Genomic DNA, 11,114 nt, shown 5'->3' with positions numbered 1-11,114 from the left:
TATAAATTAAAGTTATTTGGATAATGACAAAATGAACTTTTTTTTAAAATTTAACAGTTAAGACCAAAATCGCTGTTTTTTTTATAAATTGATATAAAAAATATGTGATTAAATCACTCAAGTATAAAAAATGAACAGATAAAAGTTAGTTTAGTATATAGGGACGCTAAAGGCTGAAATTCAGTACAAGGGAAATAAAAACTAAAAACAATTGTGGTTTAATAAATAAACGCAATACGACAGGAATGCTACAATAGTAGTACTGTTCTTAAAACAATATTGAATGACCTATGTGAATTTGCCTGCAACTTAGTCCTTTACAAATATTAAAACAAACGGAAACCGTAAAAGTCGTTTAATATATTTTACTGATTTCATATAACAGTGTTATTATAATAACTTTTGTTTGTTTATTAAACGTTTCAACATAAGCATAATAAAATATTATGTTTTAATAAGTTTGTGACATTAATGTTTAAATAATTTAATAATAGATATTTTATTAATAATTACAAAAAAAAAATATATATTATTAAATAATTATGGTTAATGCAGATAAACTATAAATTATAATGTATAACAAATTTTAGCCGAGTGATTTGTACACCAAGCTTTTGTTTCATTTTGTTTACTTTTTTTTATCCATCATTCTTGTATTGGTTTTAAACTATCTATCCCGTTTTATATGTACTACAGTTTTTGTATTAGTTTAATGTGTCACTTAAGTTAAAAAATATTAAATATAATATAGAAATTAAAAACTATAGTGTACGTAATATTTTTTATTAATAATTTGAGTAATCTTTTTATTAACCAGGAAAACTAGTTATTTATTTGTTTGTGTCAAGATTCCGATACATTGGTGGTTTTTGACAACCAAGGTTCAGACGATCAGTAATGACCACATTCTTGGAAGAAACAGCAGTCAATTGCGTACCAATTATCTTTGTTCTGCGTCAGTTTCAACATATTGGTTCCATAGTGTCAAGTGTCCACCAACATTGAATCTTTTTTATTGGAACAAATATGTATTTAATACAAATTACAATTGATTAATTTCAATTCAGTTATAGCTGTATATTCTACAAATCATATTCGCTGGTGAAATTCCAAAGCCAATATTAAATGGTTAAGTAAAGTTCTGTGTCATCTTGAGGAAAGACACAGACCACAAAGTTTTTTGAAAATATTTTGTGATAAATTAAAGACTAAATGAGTGGTGAGTGGAAACATATCGTTGAATGCATTAATAATTACCATACCTTTTCAAAGTTTGTGACAATTTCTAAATTTGGATTTTCATTATTTTCATCGTTAAATTCGATTAAAAGTCTAATCATTTTTACATTAACTTCTTCTGTTTTTGAAGTCAATAGAAGCAAATAAAAGCAATTACAAGTGACACATAATTTGTAGCAATCCCTCACTTTATTAAACCATGTATAATGTATGTGGGTACAAGTTTAGCATAATATATATAATTGTTAAAATATATTTGGACATAGGTATACTTTAAAAGTTCCATCTGTTATCCAACAGTAAATTTCTTGTAATAATGTACAGTTGTCTTTAGTCGTAAGCATATTATAATTTCGTTTGTTTGTAGCTGTTTGTCTTTTAAATATTCTTCAACATAATCTATTATCTTGATACTATCTTTATTGTTATAGGACATATAAGTTATAGGTGATTATAGGTATACCTATTCGTTTATATTTGGAAATAAAAAAAAAAACGATCTCATTCCTAAGGTTTTTAAAATGAACCTCAGCTGCCAACACTAAATTTTGACAATTTTAATTTAGCTCTCCCGAAAAGTAATAAAACTGTCGCTTAGCCCCTTTTGCCTTTTACCAGTCGTTATATTATGCAATTAATTAAGTCCAGACAGTCGACCTCTGACTGATTATGAATACTAGACGTATCACACAACGCCAAGTTATTATAATTATTATAAATTTAATAGTACCGATAAATCACTGCATTCATAAATGATTTTGTGTTATTAGTCAAACTTAGCATATCTAATTTGTTTTTCCTATACCTAAATAATGTTAATAATATTAAAACTTATGTGTCATATAAATTTGAAATTGTAATGATTTTATTAAAAATAATTGGAATTTGAAAAAAAAACGAATCATACAATACAGTTTAAAGTTTAATATCAAAGTGTAAACTTTTACAAGGTATCAATAAATGAAAGAATATTTGTTTAAATCATTTTATCATAAAATAATATAGGTACATTGAATAATTACATACATAAGTCTAAAGATCTTTTAAAATACTACTTATATGTTATTTGTTATTACACTTAAGAATTATTAGAGACACTATAAATCAATTAGTTTTCAATTGTATACACTTATACAATAATTTATACCAGATGTCTTAGTTATTTGATATAGCCTTAGAGCTATAATGTTATACATTTATCATTATACTCTGAGGATAAATTGAAAAAATATGCTTTAAACGTTATCGTGCTGTACCTGTAGTTTATTTATTAATCGAATGCATAGTTAATTATTTTTTATATTATTTAATAGTTACTATATTTAAGTACTTATACGTATATTGTATATAATTTATACTGTACTTATACATTAAATATATAAGACTTTTTATTTAATCTAAGCTTATTTATTTCTAAGAACTATATTGTATTAATCATTATAAAAACCATAAGCCGAAGTTTTTGTTTAGTTATTACTTATTTATATCAAGAAAATATAAATTTAATTAGAAATTATGAAAAAATATAGAAGATTTTAATAAAATCCATAGTGTTGGGAATGAAAAAGTAACATTATGAATATTATGATACCTACAAATAATATTAATATTATAATAAGTTAGGTAGGTATATCAAAACTAGAAACCTCTTGATTGATCCTTAATTATATTTAAGAATTATTTAAAATTTAAAAAAAATAATAAAACTGATTATATTATATAGCAAATATGATAGTCTAAATAAATATGCAGATTTGCAGATAATATGTAGTTAAGTGTTAACCATTAGAATTAATACCAACAATACAACTGTTTAATGCCTCTCACACTAACTGTACTTAGGTACTCAACTGATTTAAAAATTAAAATAATAGAATTTCTTTAACAATAGGTATAATATATATAAGGTGTTCAAAAAGTTTAAAAACAGGTAACACTGCTGCAGATTTATTAGGTAAAATATCATCCCGTCAATTATATCATAATATTATCGTTTATTGTTCCTAAAATTATTGGTCTAATGACCGTTTCTAAAATTTTTAACACCCTTTATAAATGTTATTAAACAGAGTGATCGATTTCCAGCTACTATATGAATAATTTAAATTACTTACCACGGTTAACGATAAAATGATCCCCTTTTAAGTGGTAGATAATAGAGTTATGACTATGTATTATTTACCCATGTAAAAATCAGATTGTATTCGTCACATAAAATAAATGTCAATAAATTATAATATGATTATGTATTATCGAATTGTATTCATTGATTTATATTTATATTTTTCAATAAAAACAACGAATGTATGTTAAAAAACACATACACTTACCAATATATTAATTATACCCTTAATATTAAAACCGTTACACAAGTTTTCACTCGATTGTGTTGGTGTGGTATGGAGTTTTTTTTACATAATATAAAACGCCCCTTTTTTGTGTTTTTTGTCATATAAGCAACTATACTCGGTGCGGTTTCCTTTGCAGTCGCTTTGTCTCGATTCTTGTGTTTAAGAAAATAATAATATTATATAATAATGAAAAAAAAAATAGGGTGAAAACCGTTTCCGAGGACAGGTAATTACCTACTAGCGAACGATTTCGGGGGGTCCCAAACAATCATGGATTATAATATCCATGTCCTTTTCATTCGTGCCAAAATCGGCTCTTGTGATCCTATTACCTATTATGCCTGGACGGTTGACGTTCCTATTATGGTGCAATGTTACCAAAAGAATATGGGGGGTCGTCGTCGCCGCCTAGTTTCGTATTACCCCACAAAAACCCGTAACCGGTTCAGTACTTTTTTTTTTACTCTTTCCTCATCCGCATATGTGTGTATACCTATAATATTATGTATATTATGTACGCATATCGAAGTAAAACTCATTGTCCGTTAAATTGTTTTTGACAAACTACATAATAGGGCGGTCGTTTGATAACTTCGTTGCCGAGACCGCAAAAATCGACATCGATCCCATGCGGTTTCCTTTCTGCCGCCAAACAGCGTATATGTTGGCATCACAGTTGTTCTGTTATTTCTTTTAAAATTAACTTTTTTTAAGACAAACAAAATGTGATGAAATTCCTGTCCACACCCGTTACATCGGCGGCGCATTTATACTGTTTTCGTATCAATAGATTATGTTATGCCAACTATATATAATATATAGTAAATAGGTATACACCTAGTAAATTATATCAATAAATTGCGAAAGCATTCACTGTACCCACCTTCATTAAATGACAGATTGAACTCCATGAACCATCACTATACACCCACTATAGTCCACACACGATAATAATATACGCACACGCACACACATACTCGTGGAAGTCTATTGTTCCTTGGCGATACCATTCAATTAAAATAAATAAACACAACACAATAATATACCATCCACGTTGATGTTTTTATGGCTTAGTGTTCTCGATTTGTATTCCAATTAGAACAAGGAGTAAACTATTGCGGACTTGTGGTAATTTTTTAACATTATAATATAGGCTTTAAACGTTAACCTAAACCGTAACCCAACCGAATGCTCTTAAAATAGTGTTTAATTTATTTCCAAGCGGAAAAAATGGGGAGAAATTAATATTTATCAAATATTTATCTGACACACGAATCAACTAAATGTATATAATATTTATATCATTCTATAAAAAGATTTATGGTATTTGTTATGTGTATATTTGCTATATATTATTATACCTATAGTATACTATATATTATACTTTATAGCAACATTTATAATTATTTTTATATGCATAACTTATTTTTATTGGTTATACATTTTTAAATATAATTTTTTATTTATATTAATTAGTTATTAATCGAAAAAAAAGTAAACATATAGACATATAAACGTATGATATAAAAACAAATAAATATTTTATTTAAATAATTTGTGACTAAACCATAATCAAACAGACAACAGTATAGTTTTAGTACCTTTATAATATTCAATGACAGTTAATGAGACTTATATCAACAGTTGTACTGTGAGACGGTTGAATCTACTCTTTGTTTAGTTTATGTATTGATCTATTACAGTTATATTTAACGAAGCTATTGACTATATAGAAATTTATACTTACTCATAATTTTATAAGTTACACATTATTACATTTTAATATAAGATTAATTTGTTTGGTTAGCGATATACCACCGATGTTTTACTAATCAGTATAATATACTAAGCCCTGAGATAAACATCGAACGAATCTCAACTAATTTATAATAATATGGTTATTGGTTATTATAAAATGATTACTTTTCATCTTGAGGAGGACAAACATATACTATTATTTACATAACACAAATTAGAAAATGGGAGGAAAACAATGTATATTTCACGAGTTACTACTTACTATTATATAGTAACATCGAATGTAGTGCGTGTCATTGATTATACATAAATGTTGTCGGAAATTTATGAAAAGGAAATAATATTTGATTATAACGACATAATATTGTTGGAGAATATTTACATAATTACGTTTATAATGTATAGCCTGGGGCCCGGAAATACGTCCAATAAATACTTATGAGATATGAGTTTTTAAATAATTTATTCCATGTTTAAAATAAATGTGTACTTATTGTAATAAAAAGAACATACCATAATTATTTTTCGATTATTAAAAAAATATTTGTGTTAATTAACGTTATTTTTCTTCTAATCTCCATACATATAAAATTATTCACCTGCAAATTAATTAGATATTATTTATTCATTTTAATAATAATGATGTTTATTCTAAAAGTATCATATTTCTTAATACGCCATTGAATTCTATTATCTACCACTGTAATGTTTGTAGACCATTGAAAACACGTCATAAAAATATTCACATTTAAAAAAAATTGTTTTCAAACCTTTGAATGATTTATTGTTTAAATTTAAATTTTAAGAATATAATTAATTAATTATTTAAAGATAATTTGCAGGTGTAACCATTTATAGTAATTAATAATAAAGTTAAAAAAAATCAAAATATATTCCATATAGTTAATAGTTATATTTGTAGGTACTTACCTATATTCACATTTTACAAATAAAAAGTCAAATAAATAATTTAAAACATAACATTTAAAATTTTTTTTAATGAAAAACCATATTATACAAAATAATGCATAAATAATTAATTATAATTTAATCACCGTTGTTTTATTGAGAAACCAAATATTATAATATCTGAACTTAAAATCCAGTATGATTAATTTGTATTTATTTTTCTGAGCGCAACATCAATGGCAATCAGCGATAATGACGAATCGTCTGTTTTTCTATTACAGTATAATATATTATTGGATAAATATATATTTTATATACGCTATCAAGACATTCATCTGACAAGTTATTAAATAACTGGTATCGCTCGAGGGAAACTGATATTGTATAAAAATAATAAAACATGAAGTGGCAATTATACAAACTAAAAAATATATTCACTGTTATTTATTAGTATTATTTACACTACAATTAACGAAAATTCAGAATATTAATTTATTTATTTAAAATTATTGGTATAACGTAATAAATAAAATACTCAACGTGTCACGGCGGTGGTCTTTTCTCAAAGCTTACATCACAGGGAACTGGAAATCTCGGTAGCCCATGCACTTAAGTATGGTTACAATAATATTGAATTAATTTAAGTGACTGAAATAGTTTGTTCCATGCAAAAGAAAATATGATACCTTTGTAAAATTAGTTGTTTAATCAAATAATATAGATAAATTACAGTAAAAATTATAAATCTTCCTGAAATAGTTCTGCTCTAAAAGTGGTAGTGCGATAGGACTAACAATTATGAATTATTAAAAAAACAAAATCAATTAAGAAAAAAATGCATATATTTAAATATCCTGGATCTAAAAAAAATCAACTTTTCAAAATACCGACTGTTGATAATAATATGTCTGGTGTTTTAAAGCGATGTATGAATCTTTTGTAACTTTCTTACTTCTTAAAAAGTGTCCACTGAAACACTGACCGCAGAAAACATTATCACTTCTGACCATAATTTAAATTAAAAACATACATGGTAAGCGTATGCATATTAATTAACGTGTACTTACCTATGTCTTATAGGCGTATTATCATCGATAATCAACAATTTATGTTTTTAAAGTATTATTCGTGTCTCAAGTATCTTACTATAAGAATAATGTACATCGGCAGTAAAAAAAAAAAACGAGATAAGTAAAAACAAAAAAGAGAGGAGGGAAGTTCACAGGCTGTTGTTGTAGATGTATGTTCAGTATTCACTAGGTACCTTAGCTGAAATCGCAGACAACTGTTGTACCTACCTATAGTGTAATTTAACTGTTGTTATACCTACCTACATCCGACGGGTGGCAGAGGTAAAAAATAATGGCATGGTTAACTAAGTTATAAATCATTGTTTTTATTGTCCACCATCTCAAACATGTCGAGTTTATATACTCGTGTATCGGAATAATAAAAATACATTTTATCCAGAGCTATTAAGTATTTACTATTTGAACTGAACGTGTTTGTACTTATATTTTTTCTTAGTTTTTATTATCATTTAAAAACAAATTATCGCCCCGTCATTTTCTCTCTTACTTTATAATTAATAATTATTGACTTCGAATGGCCACCGCTTGGATTATTCTAAAACATTTCATTTATTATTTTTTTTTCTTTTCGTATTCGTATTTCATCTGTCTCTATCTTTCTTCTCTTTTACATATTCTATCTCATGGCTTTCGGGTATTTGGATTTCAATAAGTCTTGAACATAAATTATCATCAATACAAAACATAAAACATTATAATATATTATATTCGTGTCGGGTTTGCGCGCGAGCTGAACGTACAAGATTTCTGCAGGCTATTTGTTTATCATAAAGATGTAAAATATAATATTATTATTGTTCGCCGAAGCAAATTATAGCGCCGCAATTGATTTACTTCCGTGTTCATAATGGAATATCGTGGACCGTGGTGTAGTCCAACTAGGTACCTATTTATCATAATTTGTTGTTATATTATTATTATTGTGATATGACATAAAAAAATCGATTGTTAAAATGTATTATTGATTCAATAATGTGTACACTTAATTGTATATTAATAAAATACATTATATCATTGATATAATTTAAAATTATATGATTATATTGATGTCTGATATAGAATACTGTTTTATTAAATGTATTTTTTTAATATAAAATTGAATATTTTTACACTGCCTAGGTATTTTTGCAACAGCGTCATCAATCAAACATGATACATTGTTTTTTTCAGATTAATAGTTCTTGTGAGATTTTTTTGATTTTTTATACATCAGCAAAAAAATGGTGAATGTTGATGATAACTTCTTATTTAATTTAAATGTTGGTATAAATATGAGAAAAATAACAATTTATATATACCTAATATACGTTATTTATTTTGAAGAGCGGTTCTATGAGTTTTCAATTATTTTCAGTGCGGTATTTAATATTATTTTACGATATTATAATATACTTTGATAGTTAAATATAACTTATCACACTGGTTTTATAAATGTTATTTCATAATTTTTTTTTAACTTGATATGTTTGTCATCCAATTACGGTAGCTAATAACAATAGTAATCTTCCCTGAAATAAATTATGTGTGTGCTAGATGTGATAGGGTTTTTTAATGGTTGAAATGTTGAATGGAACAATGTTATAAGTAAAATATTTTCAAAAAAATAATATAATATTCATCTTAGTACCATGATCCGATTTAACGATGCAATTTGTTCTATATTATATATCCTAGTAATTTATCTTATGCGATTTTTCAGGGCAATTGATTTAGAGAAAAGTTGATATGAGTTGTTATTCTAAATACCTCCGATTTAACATTGTAAATAACTGGTTGTTTTAAATAAATTGTTATTACCAAGAACCAGTTTTGTTCCAAATACGATAAAAACGTTTAAATAAATATTTACACGAGCAAATTAATTAACCGATTGTGAATAATTATTCTAAGAAAAATCTGAAACACAATATTCCACTCTAAAACACTAAGCATTATTAAAAATCGAAAATCCTTAAAAAAAAAATAAATAAATATCATTCTAAAAAAACCACAATATTTCCGTGACCAGTCTATAATTTAATTAAATAAAAGAATTATGTTGTAATGGATGGTTAGTGTGATCGTTGTAGCCTATATGTGATAAATACAAAACAATAAAATATATTACATTTCTTGGAGACACACAATCAAATAAATATAATATACATAATATATATTTTTTTTATGAAAAATAAAATAAAATATATTTAATTATAAAATACTTATTATTTTTATATCATCAAATTGCTGTTCCTTTTATAAAAATTTTAATTTTTCCTATACTAAAATAATATTAATAGCTTCACGCAGAATGATAGTTAGAAAATTGAGTGTGATAAATGGTTGCATTCTACCTATAACAAAATACTATAAAATCCACTTGTTGCGTACCTATCATATTTAATTGAAGATATTTATCATGAATAGTTTATTGCGAGTATTATTTAAGCATATCCATTGCTACATATAATGTTTTTTTCGTTTAATTGATTATAAAGTAACACTTTTCACCTAACAATATAATATATTATCACCCATATAATATCTTTATATGATATATATATTGTACAGTTTTAAAACTGAGATTCATTGGTTGATATTGCTAATTATAATTCACTTGATATTATAGATAGGTATCTGCAAACATTAATTGAAGCGTGGGAACTATAAACATTTATTCGACTTAATTTAACATTTCGAAATTAGTCAACATTTTACTCTTTCGACAGTCAAAATTAAATACATCCAAATTATATTGATAATATTTTATTATTTCCGATAAAACTCCGTGTCCAAAAAACTAGGTGTCCTACTATGATTTTTAATATGTAACAAACTGAAGAATTTCACCATTTATAAACAAAACATAGGAATAGATCAGTTGTGTACGGATATGATAAATTGCTGTTTTTTAACTAAATATTCTATAGGTTGGACTAGAAGAATCATAAATAATAATTCATCTTATCAATGGCATTATGTTATATAGGTATTTATATTAGTAACAAAGCTAGTCGTTAGGCTTGTATGATAGCTTTTTTATCGACTACAAGAATGATTTTTCTGTGTAAGATGTAATTTTTATTACCTACAAATTAAATTCAAGCCGATTAAAATAAGAATTGTACATTAGACAGTAAAAACCAACTATATTTTACTAGCCAATATATTATTAAACGTATACCTACATTCAAATTGAAATTGAGTTTAATAATGAATGTCTCTTTAAAATAAATTTTATAATTGTTATATATGTATATAATGTATATATTAGGTACATATAAGTATTCATGATTACATATATTTCATATGATTTGTAGTATCATTAATATTTGACATTGGCTTAACATTTAACATGATTACGAGTAGTAAAAACTAAAAATATGCATACATTTATAACTAAGTCTATAAAAGTGTTAAAATCGGTTTTATTCTCTTTGGATTTAAATATACGCATATTGAATTGAAGTTGAGAATTTTTAAGAGATGTTGGAATATTTAAATGTTAAAGTTCAATGAATTAGCAGCTAAAAAGCATATTTTGCATTTAATATACTTTTTCACACTTTATTTATTGTTGTACATGATTTATGAATATTTATTCATATTTAGTGTTCCAAGTTTTATAATTGTATACCACATAAAAAAAAAATGTTCCTATTAAATATGCATTTATAAATCTATGAATACATAATTAAATAATATTTAAGTATTAAATATGCCTACCTTAATAATTTATAAAGGTATATATGATTCTTTTTACTTTTTTCTTTACACCATTTTGAAT

The sequence above is a fragment of the Metopolophium dirhodum genome, chromosome 8 (genome assembly GCF_019925205.1).
Source record: "Metopolophium dirhodum isolate CAU chromosome 8, ASM1992520v1, whole genome shotgun sequence".
Taxonomy (NCBI): domain Eukaryota; kingdom Metazoa; phylum Arthropoda; class Insecta; order Hemiptera; family Aphididae; genus Metopolophium; species Metopolophium dirhodum.
Note: the sequence above shows the minus strand (reverse complement) of the source record.